This window comes from Denticeps clupeoides, chromosome 1 (assembly GCF_900700375.1).
Source record: "Denticeps clupeoides chromosome 1, fDenClu1.1, whole genome shotgun sequence".
Taxonomy (NCBI): domain Eukaryota; kingdom Metazoa; phylum Chordata; class Actinopteri; order Clupeiformes; family Denticipitidae; genus Denticeps; species Denticeps clupeoides.
In genome coordinates this window covers 10,190,023-10,209,651 of record NC_041707.1, presented here as the reverse complement: position 1 = coordinate 10,209,651, position 19,629 = coordinate 10,190,023, and the positions used below count along the sequence as shown (strand labels likewise).

Genomic DNA, 19,629 nt, shown 5'->3' with positions numbered 1-19,629 from the left:
GTTGTCATAGTGACAGTATGTTGTGAGAGAAGTTTCTTTGTGCTCGTCTGGCTCAGATATAGTTTGTGCTTCACCCCGTTATAGAAATGGGAATATTTCATACATAAGAAGATATTTGAAGAAACTGCCCTCATTGTTGAAAGAAAATACAGTGCATTTTAATAAAGCCTATGATAAACTGGACAGTTTAAAGACACAATTCCTATGGGGGCCAAGAGACACTCTTACCTTTTTGAGTTGTTCAGAAAGGCCTTGTTTGTGTGAAATACACCTCTAGAATCTTTGTTTGTGTGAAATACACCTCTAGAATCTTTGCACAGAGAAGAGCATTAATTTAGCATTCCTAAGTTGTTCATTATTTCATCTAGCAAAAGATGATTTGTGGCTGCTGTGGTTGATCAGTTCATCTTCCCTATTCAATGATACAAACCTTCTACAAAAGAATTTGTTTTCCGGATAAAGCTTGCAGACCCAGATAAAGTGTCCCTTGTACCATTTGCACAGAAACACAATGACCATCTTTGAAATTTCAAAACAACATGCTTCTATCCTTTGGAGTATTCAGAGTTCAGCAAGTCAGAAATGCTTTCTCATCTCACAAATATGGATGTCTCTGTGCATTTCCTGTGTTGATCATGCAGAAAGTTGTGGTGAGTGCAAGGGTAACAGGATGTTTAAATCAGCGTGGTCTCTCAGGCTACCTTCTGGAGAGCCTTTGCAAATGCTCCACAAAAACCAGGAATGTAAAGGTGTAGATTTTCTGTTTTCTTGCACAGAAATGCTCACACGTTAAGCCAATTTTTCTGTCTTTACCTTTACCTGAAAAAAACATAAATGATCTTATCTACGTCAACAGTGATGAGCTTAAGCCTGATCCATTCATAAAACCAGAGAATATTATCACCTCCTCAAGCACCCAATCAAGAGTTATTGGATAGTTTCCAGAGCGGTTCCACAGTAACCACACCCTAAAGCTTTTCACGGCCAGAGGCCAAACTGGCCGGATCTTTTTCATTTAATCACGCTGACATGCGTGATTATATAAGTCATTGAACAGTTCAAGGTCTTGTTGAGTCTGCAGAGGACCGATACGCGGGCTTTGCCACGAGTGTTCTCTGCTCAAACAGATATACCCTTTAGAATATGGTATGCCATAACTGGTATAATATACTATAGGTCCTATCACACTACTAGTAATGTTTCAAATTCAACACACATACCCTGTAGAGTGTGGAGACTGTGATGGAGGCTGCTACGAAGTTCCAGTATTAGTCATTTTGTTTCCGTGTTGTCAAAGTGGAAGGCCGATGTTGGCACAAAATCTAGGCACAGTCCAGGACACCAGACCATGGCAATATAGAGACCTCTGTGTGCTTTTCTGAGATAAGTTCAACATTCCACTGATCCACGTTCTAGATTTCATTTTTGTTTGCTGTCTACTGTAACATACCTGTGGTTATGCATCTCTTCGCAGACTGCGGGCCTTCAGCCAGCACCACAGCTCTGTTTCTGCCGAGTCTGTGATGAAGGTGGTGCCTTTATAAACTGCTGTTCGTACCAATCAATGGATTGCGCCTGCTTCTTTGTTAATGTCACAGGATGGCTCAGCATGTCATGGGAATATCCCCAATAATGCCCAAGACTTAATGCTTATGAAATTGTTCTGTGCTCCTAGGGGGACCACCTATCATTGACTGGCTCACTGTTCAGAATGATAGTGGTTAGAATATACCACGGCTCAGGTGACAGTCTTATAATGGGAGCCACAGATATCACAATTTAAGGTAAATATTCTAGTACTTTCTAAGTAATAAAAAGCCAGTCGAATATATATGTTTGCATATTGCAGTTCCAGATTCTGAAACCCAGTAATAAATGGAATTTTTACCTTCCTTTTTATTTTTGTAGTATGTATCTTTGTGTGGATGCCAGGTGTCTGTGTCCCTGTATGTTTGTAAATTGTCTATATAGCTACTGGACACCTAAACTTCCTTTGGGATAAGTAATCTCTATCTATCTATGTATCACAATCTTTAATGTGTAGGTTGTGCAGGAGGTAAGAGAGAGAGGACAGAGACAAACAGATGTAAACCACCAAAGCACTCAGTGACCTCAATGCTATTGCTTACAGATGTGTGCAGTCCCCGAGGTCAATTCCACATTCATTTGAATTGGGAATTTAAAAAGTGACCCCTGGTTTTTTTTATGGAAGGGGAGTGGAGCAGAAAAGGAAATAACAAAATGCCTGGACTGTTACGGAAAAGCAAGAGGGGGTGACGCTTACCCTAAAAAACCTCACACAATGACGTGTGAAAAAAATCATGCGTCTTTAAACAATTTGAGGTGATTTCCCAATATTTGTGCATTCACTGTGTTTTTTCCCACTAGAATGTATAAACTGCTTCCCCTTGAGACATCTATATAACTCATTTGTACTAGGAAAGTGCCTAGTATTTCCTGAATTGCTTTGCACTCCTTCATCATCCTCAAGAACCAGGGTCCCTGCTCCACCTTCACATTGCAACGTTCCTTCAGTCCCCCCTGTCCCACCATTGGTTGTCCATAAAGCACTGCATTGTGTACAGATGGTTTGATTGTTTTCAGATGTAGCAGTGTCCTACACCAAAAAGGAAGGACGGAGCCTTCCAAAATCTCCAGACTGTAGAGCTGCCAGGAGGAACGGCCAATCTGCAAGAGTTCAGGGGACGGACATTCGACTCAGGAAGTGACCCCTGCGATGCGAGATTACAGTATGCTCTCTCAGCTTCTGTCGCCCTGGGACGTACCAACGCAGACCCTTTCAAAGGGGTGCTTGCAACTGGCTTCAGCCTCCCCACCACCACTGATTGAAAAAAAAGCACTCCAGTGATGAAAAGTGGCCATATGGGAAGGGGAGGGGGCGCGGTGGAAGTCGGCCTGCTCCGCTTGCAGACGTAAGCGAGGGTGGGGGTGGCGGCAGGGAAGCAGCAGAAGCGTGAAGGGAAGGTATAGTCCGGCAAGGCGCAGAAGAATGGCTCTGATTCAGGCTTTTCATGCATGCAGCCTCGTGCCTGTGAAATAGCATGTACCAGCAGACTCTGTGTGTGGATAAGATGGCGGAGCGGGGTGGACGGGAAACAGCTCAATGTGCTCAATGGAGCTTTTGTTCCGGTGCCTCAGTGGCTTTTTTACATTCGGCAAACCCTGTAGATATAACTGCATGAGAGGGGCATTGAAATGAGTTCTCCTCCGGGTCTCCACCCCCCCGGCCTTCTCCCCCCGTCTATATTCTCCTCCTCCGCCTTCTCAAGAGTCACTTATCCCCTCATAGTGCCGTTGTGTGTGTGGCCACTGGGCAGTGACCAGACCTTATCCTGATCCAGACCCCTCTGGCGGAGCAGACGCTGTGCAGGGTGTTGAGGGAGTGGAACAGAAGGACCCGGATGGTGTCTTCAGACCCCCCTTCCTCCCGGTCCGCCCCCACCCAATCCACGCTGTCTGTGTGAGTCACCACAACTGCAGCACCAAGAGGACTTCAAAGGGAGCCTATCTGTACATACAGTCCGGATTCAACCTCTGTGCTTTAAATAGCTGTACCTCCTCTCAAAAAAAAAAAGAAGAGAAAAATCTGTGCATTTGAAGAGAAGTGAATCATAGACGAGTTAAAGAGATAGCACCGTTTTCTCCAGGGTATATGCCTGCAATCTCAAATAGTTTCTTTTTTTTTATATACATTAGGTAATCAAGCAAAGATTGATTTTAGGTGGTAGAGTCAGTGGCTAGAACATGTGATTCATCACATTTCTCTTCAGATTGTGACAAATTATGAAAAATGATGAATAATACCTATTACCTTTCATGGAAAGAGTTGCGTTTATTGTTTTAGACAAACATCATACAATAACGCAGTGACACGTACGCCGGATTACGGAATACAGCGACATACAATAGGGGGTTGGTGCCCTAAGCATTTCTCTCAATAAAGACACAAGGTTGGCACCCATGACCAGATGTATAGGGTATAGGGTCGCAGATATTTACTGCTATTAGCAAGCTAATCAGTTAGCTGCAGCCCACCCTGTCTCGCAATGGCAAAAGTCTTTCCTGAGTAATACTTTTTTGCACATTTTTAACATAGTGAATCTGTGTGAAAGAGTAAGTGGAATTATATCAGTAGCTGCCAAATAATACATCATTAATATACCGGTTTTGTTATTTTTCCAAAATATCGCAATGAATTCTGGGAGTCAACGATTTACAATCCAGCTTTCTTGTATTATACTGCTCCCTAGTTAATGGGAGTATAAATTTATGTCACATTCTGGCGCCACCATTCCACCGACAGGCGCACGGTCGACCAAGGGGACATCCACCCGGAAGGGCAAAGGGCAAAGGTCAGAATCCCTTATAAACATCTGTCCACCATCTTGAACCCACTGTCGTGACTCTGTCCGTAGTTGCTGTAAGCTGACAACCCTGTTCTCATCCTCGATTATGACCCTCTCGAAGACACCTCTATCGCCAACCTGCGTCAAGTACCCACCAGCCAAAGTAAAGAATGAGTGTGTGTTTGGATGTCATCCTTGAAATGACATCCAAACTACATGTATTTCATGCATAACATGTGGAAAAGTCACAACTGTATTCCTCTTTGCTTTGTTTCACGTAAGAGTTTGTAATAATAATGTTGTAATGTTTAAGGTCCATTTATTCAATGGCAAAAACAACTGTGCAAAGCCCAAAACCAGGCAACACTGGTGTAGGGAGATAATGTGATTGGATTTGATTAACTATTGTCCTACAGAATTAATTAAAAGTGAAGAAGGTGAACTATTTGTTTTGGTAAAATGAAGACGACAAGTTTTTGTTGAATTCATTTCATGTAAATTCTAGTTTGTTTCCTTTGAACTGCATGCAATTTCAATTCCAGTTCTAACTCCATGAAGTGGACTGGAATTTCTCAGGCATTCTCATTTCGGTTCATGAATGGACCCAACCCTGGTATGCACCTGGCCTGACAGAACAATGCTGCAGTCTTGCAGGCCACCCAGGAAGAGCGGGCTGGAATGCAGCCCAGGCCGTCTTCACTTCACAGTGTACAGCCCTCCAGCCCACGTGCGTGCACCTCCACAAAGCCACCAGGCTCAGCTAGCAGCCCCAGGAGTTGCGTCCACCTGCGTGTCGGGGGGGACTGACCAGGCGAAAACCTGAAAACAATTAGATTTTCCCTTGGACTGCAGCCTGTGTAATTTTCATTGCTTCACGCATCGTTATTAAGTAGCTCCATGCTGCTGAGGGCCCGAAGCCTCTTGCTTGTAGATGGAGCGTGCAGCCCTTCACTTTCATTTCAAGTTCATGGTGCTCTTGGTCTACATTACCCATACTGAGGCATAAACGTCTCAACAACTTGCTGGGTCAATGGCAACAGAAAGTCAACATGGCTTTAGCACGGCTCGATTTCCCAGACCTTTACGCCGTTGTTTACACTAGAAGTGGTGCTTTCACCGACATCCCACAAGCATACAGCCACGACACAATAACTTGCGAGGGACTTTCATGGTTTTTTCCAACAAATTCTAGTGCTGTTGTGCTTCCCGTAAAACACACTTGTGACACAAACATGTCAGATAAACAACATTTCTTGTGAAAAACACAAAATATGTGGTGAGATCCAGTTCCTCATTTTTGGGTAGGTGGTATGGGTAGGTGATCATTGGCAAGCCAGTCAGCACTTCCTTTTCCTCTGGTGTCGAGAAAAAGCCCTCAGGGTGCCTTCCAGGCCATCGAAAAAAGAGCACCAAGTTCAAGCGGATAATTAGCAGGCCGAGGAAGCTGAGCTTCCACAGAAAATATCTTCGTTCAATCAAAAGAAACAAGCAAGTAGAAAAAATTGGAAAGCTTTTATCTATATTTATATCTTTTTGTGTCATTTGTAAAATCATTCGTAAGTTCAAACTAGAGAACGTATTGTTGTGCAGAGTGCAGACCTATATTTTTAAAAAGGAACATTGGGTACCACTTCATAAATTTAATGGCCTTGATGAATAACCCCTCGTCATGGTCAGAAACGGTTGCAGAAAAGAGGGCTTTTGAACCATTTTTTTTTTCAAATATAGGAAATCAGGGAGAAGAGGAAGTGTCTTGCATAGGGCCGTCTTTCATCTGCGATTTGCTGCACGACAGTCTTGAGACTCGCAGAGCCAATTGATTTCTGTGGTGCTTTTTGTATCCTTTGCACTGCGCAGGGATCTTAGGATTTGGTTCCACAAACAGCACAAATAATCAGAGTCAGTCTGTTTATTTGGACTGGGGACAAGGGGGGTTGGCTGCGAGCGGCCCGATGGGAACTTGACTCTGGGACCTGTTTCACTGACTTTTAAGCGTGGGCAGAAAGCTAAAGCGAAACCCTCCTATTCACATTTAAAGCAGCTGATGCGCGCACAGCAAGAGCTGAACAGTAACGGGGTCCTCAAAGATGAAAAGAGCACAGACAATTAACATATGAAATGACAAGGCTTGCTCGCTGGGTGTGTTACCAACTGCACAGGGGCTTCGTGACAGGAAATTTGTGAATATTGTTCACAAATTGTTGAGGGGACTTTCTTTGGTGTCTTTCGCCACCTACTGGTAAAACATTTATATGACATTTTTAACGTTCAACGCGTACATGGGACATTAAAGTGCACACCTCCATTCAAATGATGATATTACCATCATTAAATAAAAGAATTCAAAAGTAAAATTGCTATTTTAAAGCTTCCTCAGAGTGTCTGTCTTGAAATGCCCCCCGTTGATCTCTGCTCTTCACTTTATTCTTCGTTGTGACTAACGCCTGAGCATGAAATGTATTTTCTCAAGCGCTTTGCTTGCATCTTGTTGAGGAATTCTTAAATATAATGCAACTCAACAGATACACATTTAGGAACATTTTCTCTTGTCATATTTAATCTCGCTCTCTGCTTCATAGAATGTTAGACCAGGCGTTACATAAGAAACCTCAATGACAGTAAAAACGGCAACAGCGCCCTCTGTAGTAAATAATGTGCATTGCGAAAAAGCCACCAGAAGAGGGCGGCACAAACAGAAATGCACTTCATTACAATGCACTTTATTTTTGTCTCATTCACTCACTCACGTTTTAAAATATATCTCAATTTCTTTGCGAAGGTATAAAACAAAGTGTGAATAGAAAGTAGTAAGATTTCAGAAATGACACCAGTGGATTCCACCTTCTGAACCTCAACATGATCTTCAAGTGAGAGGAGAGAAAAGTACCCAGTAATGTATATGAATATATCTATATAAATTATATGAGACATAACATGTATAACTGCTCAGTGTGTGGATTTCTACATTTATATCTTCTAGTCCTTGCTAACTAGCAACTGACTAGTAGGCAGATATCATCTTGCATTATGTTCACTAGATTCCAGAATTATTAAAACCTACTTTTCCCCAATGAAATCCTATGGGGGTACGGACACGCAATAATGAATAATTTATGCTAAACAGCTTTAAGGTATGACACAGCAGAATTTAAAAAAAGAAAACACTACAGTTGGAAGTAGGTCTCCTGAGAAGGTCTCTTTCTAGCTCACGTCAGCAGGTTTAGCACAAAATGATGCACGGCTTGCTTTCAAATTACACAATCAGTCTTTCGTATTTCACTTCTTAAAATACATTTCCCCATGACATTTTCAATACCAAGCAGTTCCATTTGACCATTTTATGATCTCTTTCTGCTGATGGACCTTTGATTGAAAAATGAATAAAACCCTGCATATTCTTGCAGTCTCATGCAGCTAAACTAGTCCCCATACAACTGTGTGAGTCTTAAATAATTTTGAATTGTTTGAAAATATATAAAAGTTATATGAATTTAAAATATGTCTTACTAACGTTTTTTACAGTTCGATTCCAGCAATTAACTAAAAGTTCTAACTTCTAAATTTTAACATATTTTTAAATAGCAGTGGTTCAAATATCCAACTGTCTGACTCATTCATTGTACATTGGGTTAAATAATGACTCTGAAATATCTTTTCCTCATTTTGAAGCCAGTTCTGTGAAGCAATTCTTACCACAAAGTAGCTTGATTTACAGTCATCTTCATTCTGGCTGATTCTGCTTTTATGGTTTGGAGCTTCTATATTATTAGTCTTCCAGTGTTGAATATATTCCTATAGTAATCCTTTTGTATAGCTGTGTTTCATATTCCCAGTTTATACAGACTTTCCAGATCTGTTCAAGAGTCATAAATGGTCAAACACTGTTAATAGCTGAGTCACTCTCTGCTGAATTATAGTTTATAGCATAGTATATTTACATTACATTTACATTTACGGCATTTGGCAGACGCCCTTATCCAGAGCGACTTTTCGGTTCACTAGGACCCCAACTATGAATACATCTATTTTATTCACTCTGTTGTAGATTCTGTACACAAGTTCGACAACAAGAAAATTACAATTTAATCTAAATATTCTTTCAAGAGGAAGGTCTTGAGCTGTCGTTTGAAGGTGCTCAGTGACTGAGCTGTTCTGACCTCGAGGGGAAGTTCATTCCACCACCGAGGGGCCAAGACAGAGAAGAGTCTTCAGAGATGGAGGGACCATGCGAGCAGTACTGAGGTGCAGTGCGAGGTGTAATAAGGGCTGTGAGGTAGGATGGTGCTACTCCATGTTTGGCTTTGTAGGCCAGCATCAGTATTTTGAACCTGATGCGTGCAGCTACTGGGAATGAGTTTGTATGAGTTGTAGAGGTCAGATGGTACACAGTGGTAGACCAGCTAGAAGGGAGTTACAGTAGTCCAGTCGTGAGATTACTAAGGACTGAACCAGTAGTTGGGTGGCCTGGGTTGACAGATAAGGGCGGATTCGTCTGATATTATAGAGAGGGAGTATATCATACTATATACACATCTCAGATGAGTCTGAAACTAGCGTAACGCTCATGACAACTCAGTCAACCAGTCATCACTGGAGGGAGAAGAAAAAAGTTTTTTCACACTTTCATACTGCATCAAAGTGAGCAAGTAAAACAAAGTTGTTATTTTTGTTAGAATGGTTATAAATGCCTCTGAATACTATCAAGGTGGAGGCTGTCAGTGTTCTCCAAATCCATGAGACTTCCATCACTTGGACAGCAACTCATGATCATGTAAAGACGTGTGGAACATTCCATTTCATGTTTTCATAAAGCAAAGCCACAACATTGTCTCCTGTTGTCTTGTTATGCCATTGTAACAGTGTACATAATTGGGCCAAATGCCTTAAATATAAAACGTTAAATGTAAATATGTAAATGGTATGGAGCACACATTTTATCTTAAATCGGCATGTCAGCTGATTGTCTCCGTAAATGGTTCACTCATTTGTAGAGACTTAATTTTATGTTCTTAATCTGTAAATTTATATTCTGTAAATTTAAAAAATATAATTCCAGAAGGTGGAATGTGATAACAATAGATTCTCCAGGCTACTAACATACAATATGAATGACTGACCCAAAACCTGTAGTAGGTCTGCTGTAGTTTAGGCCACCAATAAGGATGATGCAACTGAGTCATCTGGAGAACAAAATCCATTCAGATGGTACTAGTATGAAGAGAGGAACTATTTATATTAGCTGTGCAGCTGGAAGTGTTAAGTGCTTGCTGGCTTCTTTGATTTGACTTTGAAGTCTGAGTCATCCATCATCTGATGCCCTGCTGTTCCTCCACGCCGGTCCTCATTCAAAGTCTCCTTTGTTGAGGGCGAGCGAGCGATGTGGCTGTCACTGCGCTACTCCACACCACTGCTTGCTCTATCTCGACCATATTCCTTTCCCCGCTCTACGCCCAGGTCTTTTCATCCCGTCTTATGTCCTCATCTCCCCTCACTTCTCTTCTATTCTGTCACCTCCCGGTGTCCCACCTTGAGTGCGCGCACACAGCCGCCATCTCCATATGTCAGCCGGTGTGCTTTATGTTCCTCCTTATCTTACTGAGGTGAAGTTAATTTGACACTGTGAAGTTTTTTCCCTAAACTTCATTCATACATTATCCCTTGAATCTGTAAAACCTGAATGATGTTTCCTCCTAACCAGAGGAGGAAAAAGTACTGAAAAATGTTGCTTAAATTCTACTCAAGTTTAAATATCTACTTGAGCAAAAGTAAAGAATTACTTAATTTAAAATATTAAATACAATATTAATATAATAATATATAGGGTGGTAGTAGCCTAGTGGGTAACACACTCGCCTATGAACCTGAAGACCCAGGTTCAAATCCCACTTACTACCATTGTGTCCCTGAGCAAGACACTTAACCCTAAGTTGCTCCAGGGGGACTGTCCCTGTAACTACTGATTGTAAGTCGCTCTGGATAAGGGCGTCTGATAAATGCCGTAAATGTAAATAAATATAATAATATTAATATAATAATATTAAATACAATACAGCACTAGTTGCTTTTATTCAACCTTTAGGCAATATAATGTACAAACTATGCTCAGACCACCCCATAAAACCTTTCTAAGCACATTTGGCCACAAACGTACCAAATTCTGAATTGTATTGTCCATCTTAAACATTACAATAAAAAAAAAGAACATAAATCCAAAATCAAAGTATCCAAAACTGTGAAAATGTTCAACAATTCCTTTATTAACAATCTGTGGTTTTGTTCTTTCTACAGCAAACATAAATATCTCAGTTGTCTTTACTGACAAATGAGCTCACTGACTGCTGATATAAGAAATGCCCCACAGAATACTACAGTATTAGACTGTAAAGCTCTTGTTCAGTTTGAGAAATGTAATGTATGGAATACAAAGGCAAATAGCATATACAGTGCATCCATAAAGAATTCACAGCGCATAAGCGTTTTTCCACATTTTGTTCTGTTACATTGGATTCAATTATTTTTTTCCCTCAGAATTCTACACACACAAAACCCCGTAATGACAAAGTAAAAAAAAAAAAAGTTTAGATGAGTTTTTGCCAAATTTCCTTTCAGTTCTGGCGGATTTCTTTTTCTGCTGCATTTCAGGTGAGTTTCCAATGTAGTGAAGTAAAACTCTTGGGTAAAAATGTACTTAAGAAAAAGAGGGGGAAAAAATTACAAATGACAAAAGTAAAAATGACAAACTACTCACAAACACTACTTAATTACAGCAAATGACACAAGGCCTTTTTTGTAGCCTTTTTGTCGAACTCACTCACTGGTAACACTACAAATCCAGTAGATGGCGCCATTTGTTAGTTGTATTGAATGGGTTGAAATTCGCCTGCTGCTAAGAAATGCATCTGTTACAACATGGATGTGGAAATTTATTTTAAAATGCATTTATTTATATGTATCTTTAAAGGCACTCAAGGACATATGTCAAAAACAACTGCAACACATTAATAATAAGTTAAAGAAACATTGAAGCAAAAATCTATGCATGTGGGAGAAAGTTACAAGAAGAAAATGTAGGTTTATTTAGATTATTTTTTAACAACTGTATAATTAGGGCAGTTAATAATATTTTTAAAATGGCCTGTCTTCTCTGCCTGTTCTGTTTTTGACTTTTGCGATTTGAGAAGAATTATGCAGTCAGCAGTAAGGCGAGGCCGCTGACCCCATGAGCCTTGATTAAAGCGCCAGGCAGGGCCCGAGTTGTGCCTCGTCTGTGGCTCCTCCGTCAATGCCCCCGCCCCTCCGCTTCGTGCTTTCTGAACTCTCTGGATCACCTTGAGGAGCACAGAGAGAGAGAGAAAGAGAAAGACAGAAGGGCGGGGAAAGGGAAACAGGGGCATGTGACATGAAAAAAGGAGACCCCCTCCCCCCCCCACCCCACACACACACACACACACACACACGCACCCTCCCTCTGATAAATACATATCTACGCATCCCACCGGACCCGTCGTCTGAGATCAACAGTGCTAAAATGTGCGTTTGTCTGAGCGGGGGACTACAAGGAGATGCTCGGCACCAAATTCATGTTTTGTCCCTAGGTTGTTCGTTTGAGTGCATAAGAGACTTGAGCTGAGTTTTTCTGTACCTTCCAGTTTTCATTAAAAGGGCTCTCCAGACGCACGGCTGGTTTTCACAGGAAGACATGCATAATGCGCAGGGGATGAAACAAGGGGGAGCGCTGTAAAGCAACATATACATATTGCACTTGATACTGTTCCCTTTCAGGTATTCTTTTGGGTGTTTTCATTCTGTTTTTTGATTTTTGGAGATGTTACACACAAAGGGAGCAGCCACGACGAAAGCACTTCAAAGGCCCCGCTCAATCCCGCACAGACAGACCACGTTTCTGGGAACACCAAATGGTGCATACTGCAGCAGCGCTTCCATGAGACCTGCCATAGCGTCTCATTAAGGCTTCGCAGCTTCCCCACGCTGCGCAGAAAAGCCGGGTGGCACTTAAGATTCCCTCTATAAGCTCAGGCGCTACTGAAAAACATGAACTTGAGGGAAAAAAACGGCGCTTCATTCAAAAAGCAAAAAGCAAGAAAAAAAAAAAAAACCTTCAAAATTCCCCATGAATTATTTAGCGTGGTGTTTAATAAAAAAGATATGTTCATTATGGATTACCTTTAATCAGCTACAGACACATTCTCTTTGTGGAGTCATATATTCTGAATCTGTAAATAACTGAATTTGATAAATAAAGCTGAAGTTAGACGTGATGTTTGCACCAGCCCATGTGTTAGGGGGACGGGGGACAAACACCTTGTTACAGAAACGCTTCCTGATCGTGTCAAGAGTGCGTTCAGACGCCCGAAATGTACAGCGGACAAATTCCTACATGCGTGTATCTGCCGGGTCACACTTGAGGCTGTCTCAGCGGGACGCGTCGCTGAGGGCTACAGCTACAGTACGGCTGACCCCTGACCCACCTATCAGGGGTCGTGCGTACAAATGGCCCCCAGCCACCTTTGCGGCCCCTCCTCTTCTGCCCTTGGGCTAGGCCTCCCGTTACATGCCGAGCCGTGGGATTTTTCCACCGCTTTTCCCGGTCAATTGTCCTTGCTGGTCCCCCCCTTCTTCTTTTTGGAATTCATCGCTCGCAGGGATGGAGAGTAGAAGGATACCTGCTACTGACAGCACTCAAGCAACCCGAGACCCTCGCCTGCATTATTAGGAAAACCGCAGGCGGTGGAGTTTAATTTCCTGTTTGTAATGGCGAAGAGGATCCGCGGGGATCCAGGCGTGGCGCGTGGAGATGTGCGTGTGTCTGGGAGAGAGCGCTACCCTTGTCTCCAAACGCTCTGCCACTTATAATCTTCTTGGGGGGGGATTCATGCAGATAAATGTTCCTGTGCACAGGCTGAACACCTTTATTTAACACTCACTGCCCCCCCTGTAGTAAAATCCAAAGAAGCCTGGCTGTGTCAGTGTGACGATACCGCAGCAGGAACACGGTGGGCGGATGAAAGGGAACCAATCAGTCTCAGGTTGAACCTTGTGAAATGGTGAGACGTAATCCCATAATCTTTCCCGGTTGGAAAGCCACCGGGCCGGGCATGCAGGCATTCCCACGGCGCACTCTGATGAGGCTCCTGTGTTTGGTACAGTTATTACCCCCGAGGGACAATAAGCAGGTTATTACTGCTGGCTATCACTGAAACAATAGGCAGAGATCAGCTCCACCTAACATGGCTGTTCCTCCCCTCACATTCACACACAAAGAGAGAGGGAGGGAGCGAGGGAGGGAGACGGAGAGAGAGAGAGAGAGAAAGGGAGGCAGGGGGGAGAGGTGTTGTGACCTAGGCAGCGTGTATGTGTGGTGTGTGCATAAATAAAACACTGTACGTGTCATTATCTAGGTCAACCATGCTCTCTCGTCACGGCAGAGCCAAGGCTCTCTGTCACCAATTGACCTGATTTGGGAGCCATGTGTGACAGGCGCTGTCCAGACATGGGCTTCCTCCCTCACACACAGGCATGCACACACACACACACACACACACACACACACACACATATAAAGACAGATTGTGGAACTGCATGGACCCTCTCTTAACAATAGCAGGTCGTTGTTTTTATCAGACACTGTCCCTGGCTGCAGTTTAATCTGATGAGCTTATCAGTCAACTACACCTGACTTTACAAAATTCAATTCATAAAGCAGAATTAATAAACTAGTTATGATCATTCTGACCCTTAAGACAGCTTAATTTATGGAATGATCATGTTACGAAATTAGCACTAAAGTATTATACATAGTAGTCAAAATGAGCCAACTGCAAATGAATGAGTTCAAATGAAAGAATCTGTTTTGAATCAGGGGAAGATTCCTTGATGGGAGAACGTTCCAGAACCAGCCACTGGATGGCACTGTCTGGCTGCTGTAGCAAATCTCCAGCTCATTAGAGCCGAGCCCCAGTCCCCTCCTCACACCATCCAATAAATGTCAACACCAATACAGCAGGGGACAGTCAGCCTACACGAAACAAACACAGACGCCATGAAAGTCCACTATGTGTGTCAAATCAATCAGTCGCCGAGCTCTGCCCAACTTTCAAACCTTCGACTCCAAATTGCCTCGTATTTTTTCAGCAAATAAATATGTGGATATTGACATGTCAATCAATAAAAAAAATCACCCCAAAGACATATATAAATAAATAAATATATATATATATATACACACACACATACAAAATATATCTTATATCTATATTTAGGGTCATTGGCATCTATCAAAACACACACACACACAGACACACAGACACATATATTCTTTAATTCATGTCATTAAACTCCAAGCTCGAGACACCGCATCGCGCGTATAATTCTGTGCCTTGTTTGTGCATAACAAAACGCTTCCGTATTTTATTTCTACTCTCCCTGGTCATCTCCCCCCCCCGCACCCCAACCCCACCCCACCCCTCAGCTCTTTACTCTTGCCTGTCCCATTATCAGGGTCTGTGCAGCTCCGCGCCCTTTTCCATTCCCGTCCAATCGCCCTGCCAGAGCAGGTGGAGGCTAGATAACTTGCACCGCGCTTTGTTTTCACTCTGACACTGTCATTAATCATCCCTGAAGCTGCACTTCAACTTATAATAATAAGGACTGGCTGCTGTGTGGGGGCTGCCGCCCAATTGCCTTTCTGCGCGCTGATGCCAAATTGGAGGTGAGCGGCCATAGCCAGACACCGCTCCCACGTCCCCGGCCTGTCTCATCATTTAGGTATTTATCCATCTCCAGCTTGTCCACCACGCGTCCCTCTGTTCTCCCTGGAGGCTGCGGATTGTTATGTGCGTGTGGGGGTGGGGGGTGGTGGTGGCGGCGGGGGGGTCAGATTTGTTGCTCAGGCTTTTTGGCTTTGATTGTCTGCCTATAAGTTTGGGATTAGAGGCAAATTTCCCACAGGGCAGTGCAGGATTTGCTGGCGTTTAACTGTTTAACCTGGCTCACTCTTCTGTGGCAGGAGGGGAGAGGAGAGGCCGGTCAGCGGCCCGCCGAGACACAGGGATGCTAAGCCTGAGCCGGGCTAGCGTCGATAAGGGCCGGGCTCTGATTCATCAGATCACACGCGCCCCCCAACCCCCCCCAGTGTGCGCACGCGAGCCTGTGTGTCTATATGTGTGTGTGTGTGTGTGTACACACAATGTATTCCCTCAGGGATAACTACACGATAAAGTCATGCTCCAAATCCACACAAACGCAGTTGTAGCCTTCAGTGTAATAACATAAGAGGGACCTGTTCCAGGGTCAGGGTTTCTGTGTTCATTCACATCTTCAACTATAGGAAGTAAGTGTCTTAAAAATGTAAAAAAAAAAATGGGGATTAGGCTCTTGATGTCAATGTTTGCTGTGGAAAATTAGCAGACTTCATTAACCAGGATGAAGGGGTGATGAACCAAACAAAGCATCCGTACCCAAAAGCTTAGTTTCTGGAGGGAATGCGGGATAGGTACTCTTTTGTTGGCTTCGCTCTGGAATGAGAGTGGGCTCGGAAACAGCGGGAGGATGGCTGTCCTGTCAAACACAATCCGTGCGGATTAGGGAGATCTGAGGGGAATTTAACAGCCTGCAGTCTGAAAAGTGTGTTCTGGACCCCTTTACCTCCTGCACTACAAACAAGGGCCCAAGGTGTGCTGCTGGAGAACGGCCTGGGCCTTTGATCAGGGCTGCAGGGCCTCGCCCTGCCCTCTCTAGACAGGTAAAGGCTGAGAATGGGGCATGACGGGAGCAATCAGGTACAACAAGGCTCGAGGCCCAAGGCTTTAGGAGGTGAAGTTATTGCTGAAAATGCCTGTCCACTCTTGACGTTTGTTGTCACCAGAGCCAAAGTTGATATTTAATGGGGCTGTTTCAATCATTGCAATTAACTTATACATATCTAATACGTTAACAAAAAAAATTCATTCTAGAGAATCCTTACAAAAGATGGAAATGGACAGATACTGATGGTGTTTTGCGTCCACATTTACATCACTGAAAAATGGATTTGCTGTGCTGAAACACAGGAGCAATTTGTTAGCAAATCCTAGATGTGCCTGGATGTGGCCAGAGAGTGGAAATTAGAGGCAACCAGATAAATATATTGAAAAACATACAGTATCACGTGAGGTGGTTCACAGACTTTTTTCGGGTGGGGGGTGTAATCGAAAACAAAACCAAAAACATATTTTTATAAAAAAACATTATTATAGCAAGCTTTAGTCTTGAGAGTGGTGATTAATCATGATTAATTGTGATTAATCACAGTGTATTCATTGTAAAATGTGTCATAAATTTTTTATGTTAAAAAAATTAGTTTCACAGCTGTTCTATTTATATATAGATTATATTTAAGAATATATTAAATGCAGCACATCGATTGTTTTATGTCCAAATGTTGCTGTATTTTTACAGACTCCCTTCACACTTCCTTAACACTGCCATCGACCTTCCACTCACCTATCACTCTGGCACACTTACATGGAGATGAGTACTTCCGTCTCCCTCGGAGCACGCCAAATATACGGCAAAACAGTATTGATCTTTAATTAAAGAAGCTCTTAACCTCAACTGCAAGGAAGACCCCCGGGCAGCAGGAGTTAATTCATGTACTAGAAGTCATAATATTTGTGCTCTGCATAGGGAGGTTCATAAAAAGTTATCTATTGTCCGGGCAGTTTATCAGGGAAACGATGCCTCAACACGCCCTGGACCAACCCCACCCGCCATGTTTGAGGCTCGTGCATGGCCGTAACTCAATGTTATGGGTCAATTTGCAAGGGAGACAGTTGACGAGGGCTCTCAGGTACTCTGTTTCTTTTGCCGAAGGAAAAGTGAACATGTCCTCTCTGGCCACAGAGGTCTATTTCCACAGTGTGAACAAGGACAATGAAATTTTTTTACTGATGGCAAGCTGCTGTATAGAACCTTGTGTTGATTCACTCTCTGAATGGGCATTCCCAAGGAAAGTGTTGAGGAAGTGTTTTGCGAGTGTGTGTGATCTTCCCGGATCAGGAACTCATCCCGCTGACCCGCTCATAAGCTCAGAACAACAAAAGTGGGAGCAGCAAGCAGGCAAAGCCCGCTTCACTCCCGGTAAACACCTTCCTCCTGGGGGAAGAGGAGAGGGCGGAGGGCTTCCAGACACTGTGATATCACCCTTTATAGGCTTATTGATTTCTTCTCAGGATGCAACTATTAACATTGAGCTGTGTTCCAGAGGAGCTCCCGGCAGGTAGCCTGGCTCATACCCCAGCTCTTGGCGGGTGGAGGGGGGGGGGGGGGGTGCTTTTTTATAATTAAGGTCAGCTGGGATGCATTACAGCATTTGGAGGTGTTAAAATCTGCCCTCCTTGGAGGGCGAGTTGGCATCGTCCACGCTCATAAATTAGCCATGCGCTCCCACTGCTCTGGCTGTGCGTGGGGGTGGGCGGGGAAAGAGAGGGCGGATCTTGTTTTTTTCCACTCCACCCCCCAACTCTTCTTCAGATTGCAAGATGAAGCTGTGTGACCACGTGGAAGAGGTCTTACAGCCGTCCACTTTCATAACCGGCACTATAAATGCATTTATAGTGCCAAACACAGGCTTAGGGGGCTCATGTGTGCCCCCTGGAGGCCAGCCTTAACAGTTCTCAGCGTTTACATTATCATTAAAGCAGCCAATTAATTGACTACTTAATTAATACTTAATTAATTGACTACTGTAATAAACACTACATGCAAATGTAAATATGAAAAAGAATCTGAGTTTAGGTGTATGAGAATTTTAAGTCTTCATGTTAATCATAATGCTCAATGTACCTTACCTCCATAAACCACCCTCAGTGCTACTGTGATGAGCTTTTCAATACAGCAGATCATGTCACCCCCTTTGGCCAAACCTCATAATTGATTCAGGGATCCAACTGGCATCAGTGTGACTGAGAGGAACGAGAGAGAAGAATGGAGTGATGACACAAAAAGGAAATCGGTCAGGTAACTTCACCAGGAGAGGACAGAGGCGGTGGGGAAACTATTTTGGCAAACAGCGTCTCCACTGAGGCAAATGCAAAATGCCTTTGTGTGAAAGCCAGGGGCAGAGGAGAGGCAAACAGTGGCGCTTTGTCACCCAGCTCACTGTCATAAGACATTCAGAGGACAGGTCAGACCTGGCCCGTGAGCTCACAGTCAACATGCAGGGTGAGGACAGGGTCACCTCTCAGAGGTGACATAGTATTAGACTTGCTCTGTGTGTGCATGTGTGTGCGTGTGTTTGTGTGTGTCCAAGGTAAAATTTGAAGTGTAATGTAACTAATAAAAAACAAAAAACAAACTGAGCCTCTAATCCATATGGGCATCCTTTATTATTTAGCTGTGTGTTTATTACAGAGGTAATCGGGTATTAAATTTAGATAAATATACATAGAAACGTGATATAAATTGACTGTTTACAGTTGCCTGGCAACAGTTGAGCAATGAGTAGCACCTCCTGACACATGAATTTGTTCATTAAAAGTGATATAAGAAATCACAAGAGCGAGGTCACACATGTAGGCTCAATCAGAGTAACAAATAAACCAGACAGTGCTGCCGTATTGACCTGTTTATCTGGCTGAAGAATGCTTGCTCCCAGTGGCACCTGCTGGACCATGTAGTGGGCAGCGTGACAGCTTGCTGACACGGTGACAGCACTCTGACCCCAAGGGATGGAGGGACAAAAAAGAAAAGAAAAGAAAAAAAAAACATTGTCAGTTTGCCCAAGAGCCAAACAAAGAACATGCGACACTCATTTAGCAAACACCATTCTTCCTACTTGACCTGAATGAGGCTCGAACTCAAGTGGAGAGCAAAGTTGGTATGAAGTTACCTGAGCAAACACTGCATGCCCACCTCCAGCCCGTCACAAGCGAGGCCTTTTCTTTCCTCCGCTCCGCTTTTGAAGCGTTCAAGGAGTCGCCTTTCTTTGCCGGAGTTGATTTAGAGAGGTGGAAAAAGGCTCACTGTGTACTCAAGGCACAAAACTACAAAGGAAAAGCCTCATGCCTCCCTCTAAACAACTAGGCTAAGCCTGAAGAATTACGGCTTTGTGTTTTTTCGGCACGTCGCCCATATCTTGCCAATCCCCAATTAGCTTAATGCACCTCATAAGTGCAGAATAATATCAACTGATAAAACCCCTCATTCACAAGCTAGTGCTGTGGAAGTCGGCGAGCGGGCGTCACTGGGAAACATCCCATCATTC

At 43.3% G+C, this 19,629-nt stretch overlaps 1 long non-coding RNA gene across 1 annotated transcript; it reads right to left on the bottom strand.

Moving 5' to 3' along the window:
• Positions 1-18,732: 18,732 nt before the first annotated feature.
• Positions 18,733-19,394, bottom strand: LOC114798763 (uncharacterized). The gene is made up of 2 exons (XR_003751114.1): positions 19,255-19,394; positions 18,733-19,080 (listed from the first exon to the last, which is right to left on the bottom strand). It is a non-coding gene; the product is annotated as an uncharacterized LOC114798763 (long non-coding RNA).
• Between the last annotated feature and the right edge of the window lie 235 nt (positions 19,395-19,629).